The 13,516-nt window shown below is 42.3% G+C and overlaps 1 pseudogene; it reads right to left on the reverse strand.

The window, feature by feature from the left end:
* Nucleotides 1-12,870: 12,870 nt before the first annotated feature.
* On the reverse strand, nucleotides 12,871-13,516 carry LOC131904572 (rRNA-processing protein FCF1 homolog; annotated as a pseudogene).

The raw sequence follows: 13,516 nt of genomic DNA on the forward strand, positions 1-13,516 counted from the left end.
AAAACCATCCTAGTCTACATAGCAAATTTTAGGCCAGCCAAGGCTACATGGCTACATAGAGAGACCCTGTCTCAAAAAAAAAAAAAAAAAAAAAAGAAAAGGAAAGGAAAAAATAGGATAAAGCCAGACCAGAAAGCTTAAGCACATCACAAAAGATCCAAATAAGGCACAAGAAATATACAAGAGATGAAATTTAAAGACAGCACATTTATGATAATTAAATGTTTGCAATTCCTAAGGTAAAAGTTCAAAACACTGAAATGATATCAAAACCTAGTCCTATGTTTAAGACAATAAAATTTTCTTGAGCTATTAATCTGTTCTTGGTAACATTTATTAAAACAAACAAACAAACAACAACTGTCTTTTGAAACAAGACATATGGGGCTAGTAAATGACTTGAGATTACTTGCTGTGCAAGAACGAGGTCCTGACTGTGAATTCCCAGCACCAATTTAAAGACTAGACATGGCCTTGTGTGCTTATAACGTCACTATTGCAGGGTGGAGGCAGAGTCCTAGGAGCTCACTGGCCATGCAGCCTAGCTGAAACACTGAACTTCAGGTTAGGTGAGAAACCCTGTTCCGGGAGAATGAGGCAAAGATTAACAGTGAAGGACATCTAACATCCCCTGTCCTCTGCAAATGCAGCTGCAAGTATGCATGCATGTGCATGTGCACACATGTACACCACACACACATACATATACAAAACACATGCACATGTGCACATGTGCACATACAATACACACACAATTTTCTGTTTAGCAAAAGTAATTATATTTCTGCTATATTTTTCAGGCTTTTAGTACCTTGAATAATTGAGTCTTATTTAAGAATCTATTCATTGTTTTTCTAAACTCTATCCCTAGGTAACACAAAAGTTAGAAAAAAAAATTGATTACTTCCTCTTCAAAACTGATGACACTACTCTCCTGGCTATTCATCAATCAAAACTTGGGGGCCTAAGGGATAAAAGGGGCAAAAAGGGCAGCCATCATTTTAGTCATTGCCCTTCAAGGTTAGCCAGGACCCTGAGGATGACAACCCCCCCCCCCCAAAGAGCCTTGTAACTCCAGCAGTAGGTCACTTACTCTGTGAACCAGAGAGGCCACAGAGACTGTGGAGGTTGGATTCTTAACAGTGCACTCCTTGCGACGAAACAAGCCGTAAAGGGGAAAACTGTCCCAGGAAAGTCACGTGTCATAACAGTCTGTTTCCTTCCTGCTGTCTTCCTTGGTGGGTGGAACTTTCCCTTCATGCCAGGCCCTGCTGCTCTCTTCTTCCTCTTCTTTGCCAGTGTTTCTAATCATTGTTTGAACATTCTAGAAGGGTTCACCTCTCTTATCTCTGAAGTAGGATTTCTTATTCTTCTCTGTTTTCCAATCTCTGCCTCCTCAATGGCTAATCAGATTTGTTTTGTGGAATTAAACAGACTTTCTGGCTGGGCTAACTCTTAAGTAACTCCTCTGGATGAATTATACTCTCTTGGCTTCCACAGCCCCTTTCTTGTTTTGGTTTTAATCTGCTTTGTGCTTTCAGCCCTTATTTTCTTAACCTTCTGGTACAATTTTCATGCCATCATAGACCTTTAAGCTCAAGATGGTATTGTCTGAAAGGATAGTGGCCATTACCATCAAAATCCACCCCTTTCTCCCACCACTAAAGACCTTTCAAATGATGTCACATTCTGAGCTTCAGCCTCTTGCAATAGCCACTACTCCCCTCTCCAAAATGTCCCTCCAGCCTTCTATGCCATATGGTCCTATAGCCCTTGGCAGATCAGCAATGCCAACTACCCTCCCCAGGTCTCTACCTTGCTCTGAAGCAGCTCCAGAAGAAAAACATCTTCATCCTTGTCAATAATTTACCTTGTAGTTCTGTCATGATGAAACGTAATAATAATAATAATAGTAGTAGTAGTAATAATAATTAAAAAAGCATAATAACAAAACCCCCAAAGCTTCTACACTTTAATCATCAAGCTCCAACCATTTGGAGCCTAGCCCAGAATGTCTCACATGGCCATCTCTAGCCTCATACCCAACAGCCCATTGTACTTTCAACAAACGTCCAGCTTCAACAAAAGCAACTACCCTGTAGAATTTACTACTCGGCAAAATCAGAAATGTCTGCCTGTCCACAGAGGTACAGGCCACACACAAGAGGCCCACAATAAGACCGAGCAACTTCTCCCTCAATTTCTATAAAATGATATTTCTACTTTTCTCTGTGGCACAATCCTCTCTCTGAGAATCTTTCCACTGTTTTCTTTCTGGCTATGCATTTTATGAAACCCTCTCTTTGTCAGCTTATGCCTTTGATGAATTCTTTTTATCTCCCTGTCCCCAACCTTCCACACCCCATTTCACAAAAGCACTGATATCTAAGCCATCACACACTACCACCCGGAGCAGAGTGGTATTATTTATTTTGTGCATCAAATTTCCCCTTCAGCCACTTATTGGCCAAACAAACTTCCAGGAACTCACCCACCCTTCCCCCCAAGGCTGACTGTGCAGCAGAAAGTAGGGTTCATTTACGACCTTTCTGAGTACCAGCCCTTTCCGAACACACTCTTGTCTTTGTGAATTAATTTTAGCTGCAAGCTTGCTTATAGAAAGGACACCAATGACATTAGATAGCATGTCCTCAGTTCCCATGCCTGTGTTTTCCATGATAAAATATTATTAGTTTCCTGGGAGGAAGGAGTCTTCTTGTAAAGGATTAGGTTCAAACTGTTCGTATTCACTCAAGGAATTCCCATATACTTGTAAGGGAGGGCAGAACCATTTTAAAGGTCAGTTAGTATTGTATGCTTTTCCTGGGAAGATTTAAACAAACACCTATTCACTCCAGATAAGGAAACGATGACGGAAACAAAACTGAGTCCATCCCAGTCCAGCTCAGGGAGCCAATGACTTTGGGGGCTTCCTTAAAGGCACAAGGGTGAGTGGTTACTTAGAGGAACACAGAGAACTCAAAAGCAAGTGTAGCACTGAAAAGCCCCAAACCCAGTGACTCACAAAAGCCACATTTGTGGAGTCCCTCCATCAATTGACCTTCCATGTCCTGTGAACACTAACTTCTCCTAAGACCATTGTGCAGCTGGGGACAGGCGGGCATAAGTGGCTAGGATACAAGGTACAATTCCTGTAACCTTTTCCCCCTCCTTTTGCTACAGAGCATCAACACCTCTTTACCACCACCATAGACTCAGCTATCACTGAATTCTCTGCTTATCTCCCTGCCATGACTATGCATACGCCCGGGTATTATACAGTTACCACATTCGTCTCTGTTCCATAGTGCCCCATGGTCACGTCAGACCTGGAGGACATTGCTCACAACAGATAGCATCCTCTGAGCTCTCAAACTGCTTTCTGACAAGCAACCTGCCTCTCTCATTGATGATGTCAGCAGCATCTGGCCGTTCAACCTCTTGGAAAGTCCAAAATCAGACCTTGACTCCAGAATCTCTTTATAAACTCAAGAGTGTGGCCTGGAATTTGGTTACGAAGAAGAAATGATTGACTGCTGACTGAGCAGGCGGGAAATGTGCAATCATTTAAAAGAACAAAGCAGCACTATGTGTCCAAGAGTGGTATGAAAGGGGCAGCATGCTGGCACACCTGTACCTATGGAACTAGGGCTCAAGAACAAGTAAGAAAAGCTGCTGTGAAAAGGAAGGAACCCTGAGCGGCTGAGTGCAGGGTGGGAGGGAGACCTTCGCTTTACCTTCGCATAACTGGGGTATTCGCATTAAAGTTACTCACAGATGCAGACTGCTTTGCTAACTTGAGTGTAGACAGTAGAATTAGACACACTTGAATCAGTGTTCCGAGTGGGACTATCAGGAGAAACAAGGCAGAGTGTGCCGTTAAATGGAAGTCCAGCACATCAATGAGTAAGTGTAAACGTAAATATGTCTCAAATACCCCATGCTGAAATTTTTTGCTTACCCGAAATTTATGTTTAACCGGGAGTCTTTTTCCTTTGGTCCAAACAGCAAACCTCTATATCGTTGTCTGCTTCTTCTGTTTGGGGCCTTGGGAGGATGAGAAAAGTCAGATTCTGAAGTAGCAAGGAGAGAAAACCAAGGAAAGAGAAGCCAGGCATGGCCAGATCCCCAGGGACACCTGGAAGGGTAAAGTCAGGCCGAGTAGTGCTCCTGTCTGCAGCCTGGGGCTCAGTTTCATGCCGACAGGTGGCCGCGCCGGGCAGCCTGGTGAGATGGAGAGCAGAACGTGGTATGTCAGAAGTGCCAGTCCTCTAGTAGGGCTGCCTTTCTAAGATGGCCCACAGCTACTAACCTCTGAAGCTACCCCAAAGCAGAGGGGCGCAGGACCATAGGGCCCGTCCTATCCTGAGGAGCAAGGGGGCACTACAGAAACGAGCGGACACTTTCAGTTCTACCTCTGGCTCTTGGGTTTGTGGAACATTCCTATTTAACTCCCCGGCTACTGTGTGCTACTTGCCTTGTCCCAAAAGACTGTACCCCTGGCCCAACTTTATCTACAAACTAAAATTTTTTCCAGAGTCTACCAGCCAGACACTTTGAGTCAGGTAGTCAGCAGTAGGACCAGACACTTTACTGTCAGGTACTTTTTGCAAGCCATACTCCGTTTATCATAAAGTTTATCTCTGGTCCAGCATCCGGCTCCATCCATATATAGACACTCTGGGGGCAGAGGCAGGAGGCTCTGATCATGCTGTTGGCTATGGAGGTGCATGAAGAAGAGAAGAGCCCCTATGTGGAACGCATCAACATGACCAGGGGAGGTTGAGACGTGGCTCCCTTTGAGACAGGCCGGAGAGAACTCTGCTTAGTACACGCACTGTGTCTTCCTGGAACTTAGGCCTACCTGCTGCTGTATGACGGTCACCCCATTCTGTGGTTAAACAGCAATCACTTCCTTATCTCTCTAAAGGTTTCTGTAGGTCAGGAGTTTACAAGGGTTCAGGAGCAAACGCTGACGCAAGAATTTTTGTGCCAGTGATTTACTGTAGGCGTGCTCAGGAGAGACCTGGACAGGATGAGGGCAAAGCAGCTGAGGCAGAGTTCTGCAGAGAGCTAACTTTTGCTGGATCTGCAGGCGACTCAGAATGCCAGTTTTGTCTTGGTTATCCCAGCCAGAAGTGAAGAGGAACCAGAGCCTTTGCACTCTGGCTTTTTCTGGTTCTTTGCCAGCCTGGGTGTGGGAGGGCTGAGGTGTAGGGAATCTCAGCAGGCCTAACTTTATGCACAGCTCCACAGTCTACATACAGTGCTTCTCAGGCGAGATCCTTGGTTTACAAAGCGAAGCCAATTTGTGTATGCCTCGTTTTTGAGGATTTGGTAAAATTATGCATGTGAAGATTTTTACCTCAATACCTGGTAACATTGTATGAACAGTAGTATAAACATTCTTTGGAACAGAAAGTATCTAAAATACGCTGCGATTTTTATGTCTTCTAAATCCTACCCAGCAAATACTCAAAATAAGCAGATAAAACCCCCTTAATAACCAAAAGCAAATGTGAGTACTGCGAGCATGTGGGAGGGCTTGGTCGATATCACCACACTTAAAACAGTGTTGGGGAAGCCTGTGGTAGGAACTAGTACCTCCCTGACAGCTTACTAAAAACTGTGTACTGGAAACTTCTAAGTCAGCCCACACACTGAAGGCTTTGTGTTAGCCTGTGGGGGTGGGCCCCTGTTTCTCTTGTTTGTTGTTCCTAATGCTATGTTTTTACTTGTTTTATTATCATAGTATCAATAATCACACCTCGAATTCGCATAAGTGTGTCCTTAGACGTGATTTACCTATTTAAGGACACATGAACAAGCTTACATGAACATATTTTCTCAGCCCATCCCCTTAAACACATACTTGCTGTAATACAAGGTGATTTGTTTGATTTAGCTATTTCATTATGGCTGCCGTAAGGCTTGAGTTCTGTCCCCGGCAGCACAAAGCTACAACAACAACAGAAGAAGTAAGGAATGAGGGAAGGAAGAGAGGGAAGGGGAGGAGGAGAGAGGAAAAGAAAGAAGTCAAAAGAAAACATCAGCTAGATTCAGGTCTAACTCATTTCTAAACTTCAGAGCACTGCCTGAAACAGAGATGAATTTTAACGATTATATATTGAACCGACGAATTGATGTTATTCATAAATGCCATGGTTTGAACATGAAATGCCTTGTGCAGGCTCATTGATGGGCGGGCTTGGTTTCCAGCTCTGAGGTCCACTTCTGGAAAATTATTCTGAAGCCTCTGGCTGAATCAACAAATTAAATTCCTCAATGGAGTCCTAATATGGTACTATGAGCCACAAAGATATGAAGTAGGAATTCAGCTGATATTGGCAAAGTTATTACCAAGAAAAAGTTACAGACTCTTTTTCCAGAGGAAAACCAAGACTTAAGGAATCTTGGTGATGTTGGCTTTTGGATGCATTAGCTGCATCCTGCAATGAATTTCTTGTGTGCTATAGTAATTTCCCCATTCGACTCTTCCAGTGTGATTGATCATTAATTGGGCACAACTTCCCCTATACATTTGGAGTAATTGGATAACTTTTCCCAGCTACACATTCATTATTAGCTACATATTCATTATTAGCAAACCTCTAGCCAGGTAAGAATTAGCTCATCTCACTTACAGATAAAAGAAAATAACAACTAACAATTAAATCCTCAATTCTTTACCTTCACCACAGATTATTTACATAAGACCCTGATTTAAGAGATTTACTGCTCACATTTCTGGGATGATGTTTCAGCCATCTGCTAGTTACTGATTTAAAGTAGATACTCCCCACTGACCCAAGGAGACTGCCAACAAGGCCAGGTGGGCGACAGGTACCAAGCTTCATTTCTTGTGCAAATTAAGATTTAATCCTCCCTCCTTTATCTCAGCCAGGTGCTATTCCTAGATTCCCTCCTTAGCAATTACTCAGAAGGAGTGAAAGTGCTTTTACTAACCAAATGCTACATGCTACCCATGTAGGTTGCTTAGCAACCCTGCATATATCTCCTACCCTACCAGAAAGCAGCTGCAGCAGGGATGAGCTGGTGCCTAAGAATAAACAGTCAGTTTTATTTACTAGTGATTTATTGACATTTATAGACCCCAAGCGTTCTACCTAGCCACTTCTAAGGTTATAGTCTGAGCACATAAATTCCCTTTTAGAATCCCCTAATTGATCTTAGCCTTTAGTTGACCCTACCAGAGAACTCCCCTTTAGTCACTTCCCCTTTGGGGTTGTAATTGGAAGCTGAGAATGATCACTTTATGTGTGGATCCTTATCACCTCTCTCTGTGACCCTGAGAACTTCAAGCCTCCCACCACATGGCCAAAGAATTACTGCTTGTGTCTGTATACCGGTTCCCTGACAGCACTTGTAGAACTGATTTAGAAGAACAAAGTTGAAAACAAAGACAAGGAAGAACTAAGTCTAGAACGATGAGAGCACCGCAGAAGAAGGGACAGAGAAGCGCTAAGTACGAGAACAGAAAGGAAGCTGTGTACATAGAATTGAATTAGAAGAATAAAGTGAATGGACGAAAGAGCTTGGCATGCTTAGATTCATTTCATATCCCTCAGATTAGATTCCCAGCTGGTTGTTAGATTCTTCCACAGACCCTGGGAGAAAGCAATAGGGGCTGGACCTCTATTGTTTTTGGAAATATGGTACTGTTATTGGGAAATGGGGGAAAGTGGGAAGCAAAGCATAGTTAAAGGAAGCAGGTCACTGGGGCATGTATCTGGGGATTACATATTGACTTAGCACCTTCCTGTAGGCTCCTCCCTCAAGTAACTTTTACCACATGCCCCCGCCACCATGGTCATCAGCTCTCCATAGGCCCAGAGTCAATGGACTGAAGGCCTAGGGATAGAAACATCTGAAACTGTGAGATAAGCAAATTCTTTCTGGCCTACATTGTTTATGCAGGCTTTCTGTCACAACACTGCAAAATAAACTAACAAAAATCAACTTGGAAAGACAGAGATAATTAAAAGCTCTGCATGCAACCAAAACCCTGAAAACCATAAAAAATGAATACTTTCCACATACCTTTGTTGCTAGAAAACCTACTAAGGCCTGAACTCACCTGACACCAAAGCTGGATGTGAACAGATGGAGGTTAACAGTTTTTCCTTATCCCACTTAATGTGAATATTTACATATTTCACTACAGGTATGTTAATGTTTGGTTTCAGACTCCTCCAGGAGGGTTATATAGGATACATAATCATACATGGATGTAAATATGTAGTTACAGGCTAGCTATTCTTTTTTTTTAACTTTATTCTTTTCTCATATATTGTATTCTGACTGAAGTTTCCCCTCCCTCCTCTCCTCCCAGTCCCTCCCCACTACATCCCCTCTACCCCAAATCCACTCCTCCTCCTTTCCCTTCAGAAAAGAGTAAGCCTCCCAGGGATATCAACCAAACATGGCATGTCAAGTTTTGTAAAACTAAGCACACCCCTTTATATTAAGGCCGAACAAAGCAACTCAGTAGGAGGAAAAGGGTCCCAAGAGCAGACAAAGAGTCAGAGACAGCAGGCTGGCTATTCCCAATCTGAAATGTTTGGAACTGAATGTTCTAGAACTCAGGACTTGAGGGAATGAGCATTTTTAGAAAATTTTCACAAACATAATGAGGTATCTTAAGGTAGAACTGAAATCTAAACACAAAATTTTCTGTGTATTTCTTATTCTGCTTCCACACAGCCTGAAGGTGGTCACATGCAATATTTTTAATATGCCTATGCTTCCATTGCAGGGCAAATATTGAATTTTCTACTTGTGACATTCAAGAAGTTTTGAGTTCTGGAGCATTTCACATTTCAATTTTTTTCAGATTAATGTCAACCTGCATTAACTTTGTAAAATGTAAAACAAATTCTGAATTTTAAAATGTATGTGCTCTAAGAGAACAAAATATGTGTGTGTGCCTGTCAGTTACTTAATTCATCGTTGCATCAAACCCCCCACTGGCTTCTCAGTGGACTTGGATGGAATCCCCTCTTCCTCGGGACCCCAGCTGACGTCTTTCCTCTCCAGCATCATTTTTTCTTCCTTCTCTCCAGTGTTCTGCTGAGTCCCACATGTAGTCCTGGCTACCCCTGGAAATTTGTGCTTGTAAACACCTGCTGGGATATTCTTCATCTCCTCTGATGCTTGCTCCCTTTCTTCCTCCAGGTTTCAACTTTAGTGTCTCCCTGACTCTCCTAAACCCACTCCGATAGATAATTCCTGCTGTCAGTATCTATCAAGCACCCTGTTTCCTCACTTTTCACACAAGATTTAGCCCATCTCTATTATTTTAGTTCTGTTAATAGTTTGTCTCCTTCTCCACACTCCAAGCTCTAAAAATGTGAAGGCTTTTTATCTTATGTAATTTTGTATGCCAAACTTTTAGCAATATACCCTACTCAACCGTATTTTCTAAGCTGAATGAATAAATAAATGCAATTTTCCATCCCATACAGGATCACATTGAAACAGGACTCATAGTGATCATCAGCTAACTGATGAAAACTAATACAATAAGAAGACCTGACTTATCATATGTGATATATAAGTAACATATACTTTTGTTGTTGTTTTGTTGTTGGTATAAAGGGATCTCTCAAAAATCAGAGAGTCTCAGGTAAGTTGGTTGACTTAGCTTCTTTTCCTGTTGCCATGACCAAATACAATTTAAGGAAGAAGGGTTTCATTCTGGTTCACAGTTCAAAATACAGCCTGTCACGGTGGGGAAATCAAAGCAGCAACATTGCATCCACAGTTAAGAAGAGACCAGTGAATGTTGGTCCTCAGCTGGCTTTCTCCATTTATGTATTCCAGGATCCCAGTGGAGAGAAATGATGTCATCCACAATGGTAGGCCTTTTCACTTCAATTAACCTGATCAGCATAATTCTCAAAGCTATGCCCAGTGGCCCATCTCCCTCATGAGTCTAGGTTGTGTCAAGTAGACCATTGATACCATCACAGTGGTGTTTTAGAAGCTGCCTCCATGCAACCCTATGAATGAGAAGAATCAACATAATAAAGACTTTATTCCAAAGAAAGTGATATGACAACTTAAGAGTATGAGGAAACAGAAAACTATAGCTGAAAGTTTTTCTGGTCCTGCCCAGCTCCCTTGGCCCCTCAGTCCGCAGCTGCTCAGACCCAAGTAAACACACAGAGGCTTATATTAATGAAAACTGTTTGGCCATTAGCTCAGGCTAACTACTGACCAGCTCTTACACTTAAACTCAGCCCATTTCTGTTAATCTAGATATCGCCACGTGTTCTGAGGTTTTACCTGTGTGCCATTACATGCTGCTCCCTGGATGGCTGGTGTCTCCTGACTCAGCCCTCCTCTCCCCAGAATTCTCCTTATCTGCTTATCCTGCCTGTACTTCCTGCCTGGCTACTGGCCAATCAGCATTTTATTTATCAACTAATCAGAGCAACACATTCACAGCATAGAGAACATCCCACAACAGAAAACTCATTCAGAGACACACAGGAAAAAGCCTCCAGCTCCATTCCCCACTCCTCAAGAAGGAGAGGAGAATAAAACCATGTGATCTATTGAAACAGACTGACAATACCAGTCAAGCCCATGGTTCTTGTATGCCTTAAATCCAGTCAGGCGGTTGATGTAACAATGAGTCTTTCTGTGTCCCATGCCAGGGTTTGAGAAGAGATCCATTTTGTAACTCCTCATATCTCCACATGAGATATCCCGCCGAGTGTTGGGAGGGGGCTGATTGTTTAAGACTGAGCTACAATGAGGATGAGAAGATAAGGAATAATTCTTAAGATGGGGAATCTGGGAACACGCTGACATCATTTCAGCTAGGTAAAAGACTACCATGAGAGGCAGTTGTGGAGAGGGGGAAGACTAGGTGGGAGGTGGGGGAAGGGTGGGGTGTGCTCAGGTACTGACAGCACAATGGTCTCAGGCCATGCCCTCTGTTGCAAGGAACAAGAATAAAGATAATAGCAGAAACTGATAGACCCAAGGTTGTGGCCAGAGACTGCTCAACTTCCAGCACTACCTATCTATTGTGCCATTTCAGGGCCCAGAAAAGAAGATCAACAGTATAGGTAAGGAATTCAGCAAGGAATTTGAAGTAAGAAAAACAGAAATATTGTAAATGATCCAGTGGATCAGATGAAAACAGAGTGGGAAGCATTACCAACAAATTAGGGCAAGCAGAAGAAAGAATATTACATTCAGTTAACACTGAAGAAAAAGATCAAGCAAACAGAATTCTGTCTTCAAGAGACCAGAACAGCCTGGTCTACAAAGCATGTTCCAGGACAAGCTCCAAAGCTACACAAAGAAACCCTGTCTCGAAAAAAACAACAACAAAAATTTAGATGGAGCTGAGATTGAAAACTAAAAACATAAAATATCTAAGAAATGAATTTTTGAAATCTAGGGAAAGATATAGGCATCCAAGGACAGGGGCCATTTAAAACTCCAGCAAATATGACCAGAAAAGGTAGTCTCCATAACACATTATAGTTAAAATGCCACCACTACAGAACAATGGAAAATATTAAAGCTGTAAGAGATGAATTCCAACTCACAAATTCAAATTTGTGGTGATATTTTATTTGTGCTCTAATAAAGCTTGCCTAGAGATCAGAGGAAAAAGCCAGCCATTATAAGTAAACACAAAAGTCATGCAATGTTAGCACATGCCTTTAATCCTACCACTTGAGAGGCAGGGATCTATGTGGATCTATGTGAGTTCAAGGTCACACTGGGAACAGAGCCCTATGTGGTGGCACACGCCTTAAATTCCAACACTAGCTAACCATGGAGGTCTGGAGGTCTGTACAGACAGACAGGAAGTGACAGAACTGGGCAGGAAGAGGAAGTGATGTAGCTCAACAGAGAGAGCAAATCAGATGGCAGAACAGCAAGGCATATAGGCGCGGATAGACAAGAAGTATCTCACTTTTGGAAGCTGCAGAGTTGGTGAGGTGAGGTTAGCATGTGGCTATTCCTATTCCTCTGATCTCTCTCAGGTTTTTCACCCCTATATTTGGCTCTGGCTCTATGTTTTCTATTAATAAGACCATTTAGAAATTCATCTACACAAATTTATTAGAATACTATCAGTTTTAGAGCAGAAATAATAAAAAGCCATGAGAGTAAACAGCTGAAGCCAAGGTTACTATATCCAGCAAAATTGTCTCTTAAAACTGATGAAGAAATAAAGATGCCCTAAGGTAAGTACAAACTAAAGCAATTCACTACTAGTAAGCCAGCATTGCAGAACATAGTTAAAAAATCCCACACACATGGGAGTGGAAAGATGGCTCAGTAGTTAAAGGCCCAAGTTTGATTGCCAGCAATCAGTCAAGTGACTGACAACCATCTATAAATCCATTTCCAAAGGCACTCATGAGAACCTACACATGGGCACTCTACACAAATACACACACTCTACATGAGTGAGAGAAGGATGGAGGGAGGGAGGGAGGGAGGGAGGGAGGGAGGGAGGAAGGAACAAAATGAATTTTTTCTAAAAATATACAAAACGAATCCCACACACAGAGGAAGAAAGACTGGGAAAGTAGGAGCACTGGAGACAGGATTAATTCAGGAGAGGAACAGATGAGCAGAAGAGAACCAGGAGAGGATCAGAGAAGTAGAACCCAGTAATCCAGCAAACCCCTTACGATGAACAGGGACTAGAGGAAAAGAGCAAACAGCAATGTGACCAATGAGGAAAACAAAGACTAAAACTACAGAAATCAACAAGTATTTCTTTTTTCTCTTTTTTTTTAAGATGTAGCTATTTTTTTAAATTGAGACAAAATTTCATTAAAAATGCAACAACATCAAAAAGTGTGTTTAATTAATTGACAACAGAGAAAGCTGGTCAAAGAAAGGCAAGCAAATTTTGTCGTGTAAGAATTAGAACCGAGGAGCTCCGTAATCATCTGGCATCCGTTCAATGTTGTACCTATGGTTAGAAATGTACGATAGGAACTCCAGGGATCTTTCAGATTCTTCGTTTGAGGTCCCGGTCAACTGTGGCCACAATGTAACTCTTGTGCTGAGTGACTCTCTGGACCAAGCAGTCAGCAGCATAAGTTCCTTTGTGTGTGCATGGAAATCAGTCAAATCGTGGATCCTTGGTGACTCTTAGTGCCACTCGATACTTCTGTCCCAATTTCTCAATTTCAGCCATCACACAATCAGTTATGCAAGGGATACACTTGGCGTACAGACGGTCCATCATTGACTGCACTAAGTCCAGTTTGGCTCTAACGGAAAAGTTGATGAAGTTGGTATCAACGAGGATGTGGTAAGGTGGACCCAGTTGTGTATTATAGGGAAGAATAAGCAGGAAGGATGCTGGGGGACTTCTCTTTCCTTCAGCGCACTGGGATCTTTCTTTTCTTTCTTTTTGGGCTTTATCTTTTTCTTTAAGTCTCTCATCTCTGAGACTAAGCCTTCCCTTCATAGTCGTATATTTCCTTGTTTTCTTCTGCTTCTCCAT

Source organism: Peromyscus eremicus, chromosome 2 (genome assembly GCF_949786415.1).
Source record: "Peromyscus eremicus chromosome 2, PerEre_H2_v1, whole genome shotgun sequence".
NCBI classification, from domain to species: Eukaryota; Metazoa; Chordata; class Mammalia; order Rodentia; family Cricetidae; genus Peromyscus; species Peromyscus eremicus.